This window comes from Mastomys coucha, unplaced genomic scaffold, assembly GCF_008632895.1.
Source record: "Mastomys coucha isolate ucsf_1 unplaced genomic scaffold, UCSF_Mcou_1 pScaffold15, whole genome shotgun sequence".
In the NCBI taxonomy this organism is placed as follows: Eukaryota; Metazoa; Chordata; class Mammalia; order Rodentia; family Muridae; genus Mastomys; species Mastomys coucha.
In genome coordinates this window covers 98651344-98664151 of record NW_022196897.1, presented here as the reverse complement: position 1 = coordinate 98664151, position 12808 = coordinate 98651344, and the positions used below count along the sequence as shown (strand labels likewise).

Genomic DNA, 12808 nt, shown 5'->3' with positions numbered 1-12808 from the left:
GAACCAGAGTTCAAATCCCTAGCACCCACATAAAAGCCAGGCTTACTAATGTGTGCCTATAATCCCAGAAATGGGGAGGTAGAGAGAAGAGGAATCCAGGGGTTTGCTGAAAATGAGCATATTTAGAGAAGGATTTTGAATGAGATGGCTGTTTCCATTTATCTCTGTGGACCACAAAGCAGTTTTCAACATGTTGCCTTTTTCCTGCAACACAAGTCCAACATCTGACCCTCAGAAAATCTCCCAATGGAGGCCAGGAGAGAAACAAGCCTTGTAAATCAAGAGGTCCATGTTCAGGCACTGTAGCCCTCTGACTCAGAGAGCTACCATGCTGGAGGTATTTCAAGGCTTTAGGACCTAAAGGCAGTGAGGGCTCTCGTGATGCAGAAGGGCATAGGGTCAGTCCACCACTTTTCATTGCTGGACATTGGTGGGATTCCTGACTCTAACATTCTAAAGCTTCATCTAATGAATCTCACATCAATGTTTTTCCATGTTCATATGGATATAGTACACAGGATGCATGCCTTAAGCTCCTAGCTGGAATTTATTCCATAGAGGTTCTTAAAAAGCAGGATCTAGTCCAGGTTGTATGGGAAAAAATTTTCATAAAAACAATTATTAGAGAACATAGGGATTTATATAACTGTGTATCTGATGTGCACTCTGTTGAACTAAAGAATTTAGAATCATTTAAGCTTTAACAATGAAGAAATATGCAAATTTTGTCTAACGGAATTCTTCTGGTGCTATGTATTTAAATATGAATTAGATTGTAGAACCAGTGCACTTGAATAAAATTGTGAAATTCTTACGATTATATCAATGCAAGGCACATATATCCCTAGTCATTTCTTCCAAACAAATAAGTCAAAGCTTTACTCTAGCTAAACACGAATGAAACTTGTAATCCTTTGCAGTACCCACATTTTACTCTCATTCACCTTTCTTGATTTGTCAGAATCCTCAAACTCACTCCATACTAGCAAGTGACTTCTCTTATGGAAGTGTGTTACTCCATACCTGACTCAAATTCCCCTCTGCCCATTCTAAACCACCTTTAACTACCTCCTGGCTGGAGAAGACAGACAACAGCTGGTCACATTCCCCCACACCAAGCTTGGGAAACCATACATGTCTCTTAACAAGGGATGCTTTATATCAAATCCTGAAGAATCCATTTCTGTGGAATGTTAGCAAGCCCTCAGTTTATCTTGGCTCTATCTAGAGTCAGCTTAACTTGGCAGCACGAAACCTTCATCTTAGATACAATTACAGTCTGGGAAGAGAATGCAATGTGGGCAGCCTTCTGCTGACCTACAAGCTGACCTTGTTGCAGGGGCAAATTCACAGGTTGCATTAAACCCTATTAGACACGCCTAGTTTAAGGCAGAACCTTTCCAGACTCCTGCCACATGCCTGGATTAGGGCATGTCACATATGCACGCTATTACAGGGCCTAGGGAGCCCCGATGGAGGAGAGGCAAGCCTTCTTTTCAGTGTGGGAACCTGGGCTAGTGTACACAATTGACATTTCTTACCTATATGGATGAACATGAAATGCTGCCTCACTGAACAAGAATTAAAACAAAACCGAGAAGACAGATGGCTACACTGGAAAAACCACACCCTCACCATCCACCTCCAATCATCACAATGGACAGACTGAGAAAGAATCCTTGCCAAGTTCAGGGAGACTTTTACATCTACAGAAATCCATACATGTTGCCAGCTTGCTGCCTGCACTTGGCAGATGTTACCAAGGGTAAAACTAAAAATAGATGATTCTGAACGGACCATAAAAGCTGGACTCAATCTGGATGAGTGAAGAGTGTGTCACAGCCATGAAACCAAGAGCCACATCGACTCCTTCTCCCATGGGGCCTTGTCTTTGCTCAAGCCCTCAAGACTGATGCGTACAGTTACACGTCTGTGGACACCAGACACATTCAGATCTGTAACAGATCCCCCAGATCATTTGCTCTTGTGCTTAGTTCACGGGCTTGAACATTGTTAGTTTCAATAATGGGAGTTTTGTTACCCACGAAGTCTCAACTTTCACAGAACCTGGAGGACAGGCCTCTTGTCCATGTCGACAGGAGGGTAGACATTTACTTCCACAGGGATATGTATCACATACCTACGAGTAGCAGACTTTTAAGGATGCAGAATAATGGGCATGTGGCTTGTCTAGGTTATATTAAATGAAAGGGTGGAGAACATGCAGAAAAAATGAGAAATTTGATTCTCCTAAAATTAAACCTCCCAAAGGGGCAAACTCTGCTTTTGTTTTAATGTAATGTGATTCTGATTCATTTCATCATGGCCTTTTGTATATGCAGGAACAGCTAGGATACTTATTAAATCATGTAGTATTTTAGTTTTAATTATGTGGAGGAGGGGTCTCATTGGAATTGTGCATATGAGTATGGAGCCTGAACAGTCCATAGAGGAAGTTGGAACCCCAGAGCTGCAGGCTGGGAGCCAAATGTGGGTGGGTGCTAAGAACCAAACTCAGGTCCTCTGATAGAGCAGTGAGCATTCCTAACCATGGAGACACCTCCCCAACCCCATGCTCCACTGTTTTACTTCTGGACAGTCATTACAGAAGTTTTGTTGTTGTTGTTTTTTTTTTTTTTTTTTTTTTTTTGCTTTGAGATGTAGTCCAAGTATGTTAGCCATGCTGGTCTTGAACTTGTGACCATGTAAGCCTCAGTGTCCTGAGTGCTCAGATGTCAGGCCTAAGAGAATATATCCAGCTGCCTGGATACATATACATGGATTAGGCTTGAAAAGAGGCATAATCTTCCATCCAAGAGGAAGAAACCAGAGCTGGGGGGTGGGTAGCATAGTCATAGAACATTTGTCTACCACGTACGAGTCGCCAGTGTGGAGGGCATGGCACAAAAGGGGAGACCCAAGGGACATAATTCCACTTCATAGCTATGCATTTTCTTATGACTCTATGCTGGTTAACTTTATGCCAATTTGACACAAGTTTAGAGTCATCTGACGGGAGGGAATATTTGAGAAAATAGCTCCAAATAATTTTCTTAATTAGTGATTAATGTGGGAGGCCCAGCCCACTGTGGATGGAACCTCTCCTGGACTGGTAGTCCTGGGCTCTGTAAAAAGGCAGGCTGAGCAAGCCACGAATAGCAAACTAGTAAATAGCACACCTGCATGGCTCCTGCATCCACCCTTGCCTTCACCTTTCTGCCTTGTTGGAGTTTTGCCCTAACTTCCTTTGAGGCTTTGACTTCCTTTAATGATGTGGAGTGATATGACTCTTTATCAGCCAAAAAACAACCCTTCTGTTATGACTGTGATATCCCCTCTTGTTTTGTTTTGGAACACCGTGACTGAAAAATGTAAAGATCACACTGAAAAGCTAACCTGCCACCTTCAGTTCACAAAATAAATCATTTCCTCCCCAACTTGCTTTTGGTCATGCTGTTGAATCACGGTAATAGTAACCTTACCTGAGACAGACAGACAGACCCCTTTCTGCCATTTCTCATACGGAAGTGAGCAGCTACTTCTCTCAGCTGGTGGCAAGAGTGGCCAACTGAAGAGAAGAGCTGGGCCAGAATTGGCAGCCATTTTGCTTTCTCCCCTCAGAGACAAAGAGTGATTCCTTGGACACACACACACAATTGCTCCTAGGCAGGTGCCCAGGAAAATAAGCACAGACTCAGGTCTTGCCTCTCTGCTTTTCCATGCTCCACCCCCCAACCCCCTGCCACTGGCATGGCACCAGAGGAGCTAATTGGCTGGCTCGATGGTGCCATATTATGAAATGCCAACTAACCTGGTGCAAACAAGCCGCGGCTGCTGATGGCCAGTGTAGCCCAGCATGCTTCTGCATAGAGGCCTCTGTCAACTGGTCTGATAATGCCATTAAAATGAGCTTTCCACACGCAGCCTGATAATCCGCCCCATTAAATGTCTCAAGGGAAACTGAGCTTCACTGTTCTGTAAGAATGTTAAGTCTGACTCTCTTCCATGGCCTTATTTTTGGGGACACATAAAATTGCCCAGATGAAGTTTACTTTAAGGATTTGGGCTCCTTACCAAGAAATGTGAAAAGGCAAATTGTCATGCTGTCCTGAGTCTGAGAACATATTTGGCAAACCCGTCCCCACACTGATGAGACTGAAAAAAACGCTTTTATTGGTTTAAAGGCTGGTGAAATCTGTCCTGAAAGCAAGCTGTGAGGAGGCCACAGCAGGTGAAGGCCGTGGCTGTGATGGGGAGAGGATGGGGTGGGGGGGGACAGGCAGGAGACATTTCTCAAGGTTTTACCACATCTGTGTTATTTACAAAGAAAGTCCCCAAACCAAATCTCATGTTTTTGTTTTTCTGTGTGTGTTTTTCTACTGACCATGAATCTTGAGAGAAAAAATGACCAGGAGAAACCATCGACTGCAGGTAGCTTGATTTTTCAGTTTTGACGCTAAAGATTCATGAGACTAGGTTTGGCTGTTTTAGATTGCTGGTCCATGGCAGATTGTTAAGTTAGCCTTGAACGGCAACAGGACACAGTGTTCTGATGCTTTGGGTAAGCTCTACTGGTCCACAGGTGGCCCTTCACTGGTGAGGTGACTGCACGTTCATGCTACGTTTCCTGTAACTGAAGGTGGGAGCAGTCTGGAATATATGTCTGCGTGTTTAAGATTTAATTTATTCTTTGGATATGTGTGTCTACATATGCATATATTCATCTGTGTGTGGGGAGGGGACCACCACTGAGGTCAGAAGAGGGAATTAGATCCCCTGGAGCTAGAGTTGGAGATGGTTGTGAGCTGCCCAGTGTGGGTGGTGGGAACTCAACTCCAGCCATCTGCAAGTGCAGTATGCACTGTTAACTGCTGAGCCATCTCTTCAGTCCCTGTATGTTTATAAATCCCTAATGTTTGACGTATCTTTTTCTGTTTATTAACTAGCTGGGAATATGCTCCAGTGTCGGCCTCCCCAGACTTATCCACATACTTAGTCAATGGGACGGCGGAAAAAAAATCTTTCTCATATAAGACAAATCCCAAGTACACAGACTACTATATCACCCTCCCCAAAACTCTGAGAACAAAATTTGCATGACATCGGGACTTTTTGTCTCATCTCTATATAATCTCCCATCTAATAAGAAAACCTTGAACCCAGTCTCTGAACTATCCTGGGTTGCTCAAATGCTGCTTTCATTTCCCAAGTCTGAAGTACTAGCTGGTCTCCTGAAAAGAACATATGCTAGTAATTACTCCAAGCTGCTTAGAGATAATGGACAACAGAGACGTTATTATCCTCAATGTCATCATATGCCTTTGATATGATAATCATTGAATTCAAGGTATCAGACATGATGGATGGCCTTTGATTTCAAGAATATCCAAGATGCAAATCACCTGGCTTGTTTCTGACTCCTTCATGGCTGGCAAAGATCAAGCCACAGGGAGCAGCACAGGCTTCAGGACCTCCATCCACAGGGCGGTCACAGGTGACCCAGAACTCACAAGGAAACACTTCCGCCTTTGAAGATACCTGAGGTGACATCACAGCTTCCTTTTGCAGATGCATGTTACCTAGAGCAATTCTCAGGAGGTCTTAACGGGACACCACTGCTGAAACGAACATATGCAACTCTGTTAATTCTCTGAGAAGCAGCCACTGACATGGGCATCGCACAGTTTATTGTGGCAGTTTCTTCCAAACACATATGATGATGATCTCAGGAGACATGTAAGAATGGAAAGCTGGGACAGTGCTTTGTGTGTATGTGTGACAGCTCCCGGACTGCTGGGTCTTGGGAGGATTCTATAACACCGCCCCTCTAATTAGTCTTCTGGTCCTCCCTCCCACACTACAACAGGCAGAGGAATGGAATGCCTGTTATTTGCCTGCTAAGTCTTCCTGAGAAAGATGTGGTACTGGGTCCCAAGATCTCTATTTACCACTATTCCTGGAGCAAGCCTCTAATCTACCAACTCTAGAATCACAAACATAAGCACCTTAAGATTTCTTCAAATGGACTAGTTCATGATAAACACACAGAAGGTGATTTATGTGGTCACTCAAGCATCTTGTGTTCTATCACTCGAAATGTATCTCACCTTAAAAAGTCCAAAACCACCCACAATACTTTGGAACATTGCCCATCTGTTCTACCATATTTCATCTAGGCCAGCCACATCTTCCATTTAATTGTACATAGCATAGCAATTATGTAACCATGTGCTGATTAGAATTTTATTTTGCTTTTTTTTTCTTTAAAATAGTTGCCACAACACAGAGTCCTATAAAATTCTTTAGCTGTTCTTATTTTTGAACGTTAGACCAATGTAATTTTTCTTTAGAGAATATTTTACTGAATGCCCTATTGAAGTATCATGGTAGGTGGATATGGCAGCATGTGTTGGCCAGCTCGGCACTGGTGGAAACATGCTAGTTCAAGAACAACTGTGCTAACACCAAGTTCCTAAGCCAATCTGGGATACAAGCAAAACAAAGATCAAAGAGAATTACTGGTGTGGGTGAAGGTGGCTAAACTCACTTTTTTCAAAGCTGTGGAGTCTTCTATACTCTACATGAGCTCATTTATCCATTCTAGCATTGATGAACATTGCTTTTGTTTTCATAAATTACTGTAACAGAGGCTTCACAAACACTTTTGTGTGTGCTTCCTTGGACAAATGTATGAAAATCTGGATAGAGGGTGTATACAGGCTTATATTTACTAGACAGAGCTACCCTGCCTTCCAAGCATGAGGAACACCGGAATGCTACTAGGGAGTTACTATACTCCTTAGCCACTCCAGCGTTTCAGAACTAGACTTTTCCATTGTTTTCCAAGCCTGCAGGTCCTAAAGGGACATCAGTTTAGTTTTATATATACATATACATACATATATAATATACAAATATATACATATACACATATATGTATATATTTGATTGCTGTGCATCTCAAGTCTATTGGCAATTCACTCTAAAAGTCTGGCAAAACTTATCTACCGACCTATCTATCTATCTATCTATCTATCTATCTATCTATCTACCTACCTACCTATCTATTACTTACTTAGTGTGTACATCTGTGTGGGAGTGTACACACACAGTGGTACATTTGTGTTGGTCAGAGGACAACACAGGACTCAGCTCTTACCTTCCACTGTGAAGGTTCCAGGGATCAAGACAGGCCTTCAGGCTTGGTGCCAGGTGCCTTTATCTGCTGATGTCTTCCTTTATCACCTCTCTATTGGAAGTGGGATATTTTTAGGAAGAGTCCTATACACATTTTAGAACATGTGAACTTGTTCGTATGCATTTCAGATGTGCTCTGCAAGCTTGGGGGTGAATTTTCCTATACTGTGGTGTTTACTCCTCACAAAAGCGCATTCTTTACTTTAATGGGATCACAACTCCTTTGATAATTTTTCTGTATCTTTTCCATGTGAGGCTAGGAGATATGGGTCTATATAGTCTTTTCTAAAACAGTATTTCTTTTTAAACTTGACAGCCTTATAATTGGTTTTTATTCATTAAGGAAAGCTGGAATTTGCTTTATTTCTTTTCAGGCAATATATATTTAATTTATAAAATATGTTTTTCAATAGTTGATTTTGCCCATGAATTTGAGACACCACATTTCTCATTGATTGTTCTTCTGTAAGCTCAGACAGTCCTCTCTTATTTTGAACCATCTTTCCCACTATGCTAATTACTAGCTTTGTATATTATCCTATGAAAACTCATTTCATATTTCTTGCTATGAAGTATAAGGTCTTTCATTCAAATTTTACTTTTATTTAATTTTTTGAGATTTTGGGTTGTTTTGCAATTTTTTTATTTTGAATAAATTTTAGAGTTAACTCTTAAATATTAAGAAATCCTATTTGTTTTGACTGGAGTTCCTGGAAGCTATGAATACACTTGGGTAGCTGACATGGCTCATGTCCTTTGTGATGACAATTTGCCTTTCTCCTTTTGTTTAGGTCTACTAAAATGTTTTCAATAAAGGCAATTTATATTAGTTACACTTAGACTTATCCTGAGGTATTTAATGTTCCTATAATAGTACTTTGACAATTCAACTTCAAAGCTCCTCATTGCTAATATATAAAAGTGCAATTAGTTGTTGTAAGACAACATTATATCTAACCTACACATCATATTCTCTTATGTCTATGTTGAGTTCAACAGTAAGGGAGTTCTACACTGAAAACCTGTAGGAACACTGTTGTTCTATCTTTACCTTTGCAAAATGGTGTATTTATCATTCCTTTACTTGACTATACTGGCTTGAATCTCGACCACAATCATAAACAAAAGCAGTAGAAGTAGGTGGTCCTGTTTTGTTCTGATTTCAGGAAAGGTTTCAAATTCTCAACAAATACACCTTTATCTTGTGTCTTTTTAATGGGTGCTTTGCTAAACAATAGCCATGCTCTTTCCATGCACAGCTAGCTATAACGTTTCATTATACATCATAACAACATTTAGCCAAAGGTTTCTGCATCATTTTTAATAATCATATTGTTTTTCTTTCCTTAATCTGTTAACAACCCATTAATCTATAAAAGTACTTTATGATTTTGAATTAAATGTTTCTTTCTGAAACAAGTCACATCAATCATCACACAATTTTTAGGCTGTGCTGCATCCCGTTTGTTAATATTCTGCCTAGGATCTTTGTTTCTATCTTTGTGGTTTCCCCTGTATCTGACCCAGGTCCTTGTCTGGTAGTGCCATCAAGAACACGGATACTGTCCATGACGTTAACATGATGCTCAATTCCCTGAAGCACCGTGTCTAGGGAAGGTTGGGAGCAATAAAACCATATGGCCCTGGCCCGTGCTCTACGTGAGGATTTGAACCTACTAATCTAATTTCCTTAATATTTATAGAGCCATCCAGGTGCCTGATTTCTTCTTGGCTGTTCTGAGAGTTGATATTTTTCTAGGGAGTTACCTCATGCTATTTCATTTACTGGCAGGGTTGGCCCAAGGTCTGCCACATACACCTCCTCTGTGTTGGGAGGGACCTGCACTCTTACTTCCCAACACTGTTCTTACTTCTCAGCACTGTTTCTTGTTCATTTTACCCAGTTCTGCTGAGCTTGGGAATACTGGTGACGGTTGCAAAGAAATTGTTGTCTGTATTGACTTGCTGTGCTGTGGTTACATTTTCTAAAATTTCCATTCTTATGTCATTTTAAATGTACATCCCCCATGAAACTGTAAATTGCAAAAACAGCTTTCTGTTATTAATTCAAAATTTTCTTCTAATTCCTTTGGGGTATTTTTTTCCTGTTGATTCTTTCTATTGTTCTAGACATTAATTTTGGAAGCGTCACATTTTTATATCCTTATCTTGTCTGATTTAAATATTTACAACCACACATTGCAGCCTCACGTTTGAATTTTCACATCCAATACTTTTAATTTTTTTCCTGTGGTAACTATTCTCCAAATTCTATTATACTTCATTGCTTAGCCCATGACTAGTACTGATGACTACAGTTTTAAAAACAAAAGCATTTCTTTTTGACACGTATGAATTGTTTGGTTGTTGAGTGAGTGAATGAACGAATGATTTCTAACACTATCTCATTTTTACTGGAGGATGTGCACCATATGGATAAGTTCTTATCATTTGTGGACATCTGCAATGTTCTTCCTTATGAATTCTAAAACTGCTTCAAAACAAACTTTCTTGACTTGCCAGGCACAGAGCTTCACCGCTATAATTCCAGAATTTCAGAGGCTCAGAAAAGAGTTTCAGTATGAATTGTAAGTCAGGCTGAATGAGACCCTGCCTCAAAACCCTACAGCAACAATGACAATAAACCAAACAAACAAAGAACCCTGCTCTTAAAAAAAAAAATTCATGCATGTATACATATGGCAGTTAATTCAGTGAACTTGTTAGCAGAGGAAGCACCGTCATTAAGGACGTCATCATCCCCTAAAGCAGCCATTTTCCTATGTTTGCGTTATTTGCTTATAGCCATAGCAGTCTACAAAGACTGAAGGAGACCACATCATGCTAGTGCCATGTCCGTTTACACTGTACTGTGGACGTGGGCTACGGGAAAGCTGACTAAAAATAGAACCAAGAAGCAGAGGGACACTGTTATCGTTTGTTCTATCCCAGGGTTTTCTTCTGGCATTGAGGGCATTCATCTCCTAGCATCTAGCTGCAATTCCTTCATTTTAATTGCATAGTTGTGCCCCAGCAGGACCCACACAAACACAAAGGTAGAGCAAAGTGGATTTCTGCTCAGCCAGTGGGGCCCAAGAATCACTGAGTGAGGGACTAGACATCTGGTGTAACCCAGCCTTCTGCTATCCTTTGGGGTGACACTAAGGACGTTCATTGTTGTTGCTGTTGATGGTGATGGTGATGCTGGCGATTCATTGGAAACACTGACAGACAGTCTTATGCAGGCAACTGTACAGTTGAGCCTTTGGAAGACGGAAAGACGTGTCCCAGGTATGGAAAAGGACAGCTGTTTGTCAAGCCCCTCAGGCCTCTTATACTCTGCCTCTATGATTAGTCTACTCATGTCTCTTTTCACACTGGGCTCGCTAGAGAAAGCACCATGGTTGGGTACACACCCCAGGATGAAGCCCCATCCACCCATCTTCAGTATTGATGATAATGCAATAGTCATATGAAAAACAATGCTTAAAAGCTGGCTTCCAGGCTTATCTTAAACTGAGGACGTTAGCAGAGTCCACGAAAGAACAAAGAACAATGTGATAACTGGATCTGGAATGACGCCCTGGTATTTGTGGCTCTCTATTGCTTTTAAGACCCCCTTCTTACCTAAGATATTCTGCATATGCAAAAACACCTTAAGGTGACCTAATAAGACATCTGGCCAAAAAGGCTTTTTTCTTTTTTTTTTTTGGTTATCTGACATTTAACACTTTTTATTTTTTAAAAATTGTGATAAAGTAGACACAATGTAAAGCTACCATGTTAGTAGCAATTCAAATATAACATTCAGTAGGATTAATTACACGTACATTGTTGTGCCACAATTACCATCGTCTGCACACCCAAGATACAATTCACAGACCCCATGAAGCTCAAGAAGGAGGAAGACCACAGTGTGGATACTTCAGTCCTTCTTAGTAGGGGGTCAAAATACCCAAGGGAGGAGATACAAAGTTTGGAGCAGAAACTGAAGGAAAAGCCATCCAGGGACTGTCCCACCTGGGGATCCAACCCATATACAGTTACCCAACCCAAAAAAGCTTCTTTAAGGGCCTCTTCTACAGCCTTGTCACTGACTGACTTCCCATTGCTCTGAGCAGAAGTGGAGATCTCAGCTGCTAGGTGAGAGTTCTGTGTACTGATCCAAGTTCCACCTCCTTCTCCAAGCACATTCAGTCTCAGAAGGCCATAACTTCCATGGGTGGCAATTCAATGGCTAAGCCCCTAAAAGGCCGAGTTTCACAAAAGCATCCCAAGACCCAGTTCTCTGATGTCTTCCTAACGCCTTCTAAACATAGCATGCTGCAAGCATCTCACTGCTGCATTTTGAATCACATTCTTCCCTAAGCAATCATCTCAGAGTCTCAGTTTTTCCATTAGCAGGATGATTAGAGTACAGAGTGATCTATTTATAATAAGCCCCAGCTTAAGCATTGTGGCTTTTCTTTGGCCAAGTTTTAAATGCATCTCTCTTTGTTAATTACTGTGCTTTATCCCAGAGCTGCAAGTCACAAGGATGTTCCTGAGTTGGACAGGGAGGAGGAGAACCACGCCCCAGGAGGAAGCTCCATCAGCCGTCAGGATAGATGAGAATGCAATAGTCATGTGAAAAGCAATGTTCTGGGCTTGTCTTAAACTGAGGAAGTTGACAGAGTCTATGAGGGTAGAGAACAATTTGATAACCAGACCATGAATGGACTGGGAGCTCTCTTTTGCTTTCAAGACCCCCTTCTCACCTGGGATATTTTACACATGCAAAACACCTTAATGTGACTTAATAAGGCACCTGGCATAAAAGTTAATTAATGAAGATGAAAACACTAAAACTCAGGTTATTTAGTAACCAGGGCCTGGAGCCAGATCCCAATTAAACCACTGTTGTGGTAAAGGAAGGGATCAAACTGCCCAATAGGTTCCATCTGGCTGCTTCTGTGGGTCAGCAGAGCGCCTCATGGCCGTGTCAAATTAGCCTTTCCACCTTCTTTCCAGTGCGGAGGATATAAAGTGGTTGTCCCCGGGGCCCTGGGCTGCTCAGGGGTTCTGACACTCACTTGGAAGGGACTGGCAGGTAAGGAATTCAGCTGGAAACAAGCATGACTCATTGAGAGCCCAATCTCCTTTGTCATTCATTTCACCGGAGGGCCCCTAAACCTCCAATCCCATTTGTACCCTACTGAGGAGATCTGATAAGGGTCCTGGCAGAACTCCGGCTTTTCAAACTTCTGGCAGGGGCCTCACTGACCCATAACATGACTGTACACATGATTTCTTCTCTTACTGTCTTTGTAAATTGAGCATGGCTAACCTTGCAGTTCTAATCAGATCAATCAGAATAACATTTCTTTAGCTGCTGCTGGCTGGCAGCCTCCGGGGCTGATGTGTGACTCAGAGTCAGCCTTAGACACCAAAGTCCAATTTTTGAGTTTCCAGGGGTCTCAGGTTTCTTTTGCTTTTATCACAGTTGGTGAGCTTTGTAAGGCCCGTGTTTACAGCCATGCAAATTAGCCTCAGCTGGAGAGAACTCAGGTCGGGCCGAAATGAAATCAAACAGCGAGTCAAAGGTATTTTATCAAAAATTACAAGTGTGGCC

General features: G+C 41.6%; 1 protein-coding gene across 12 annotated transcripts in view; it reads right to left on the bottom strand.

Annotated features, from left to right (window-relative positions):
- Fmn1 (formin 1) overlaps window positions 1–12808 on the bottom strand; it is a 370679-nt gene that overhangs the window by 163484 nt on the left and 194387 nt on the right. The window lies entirely within an intron of this gene.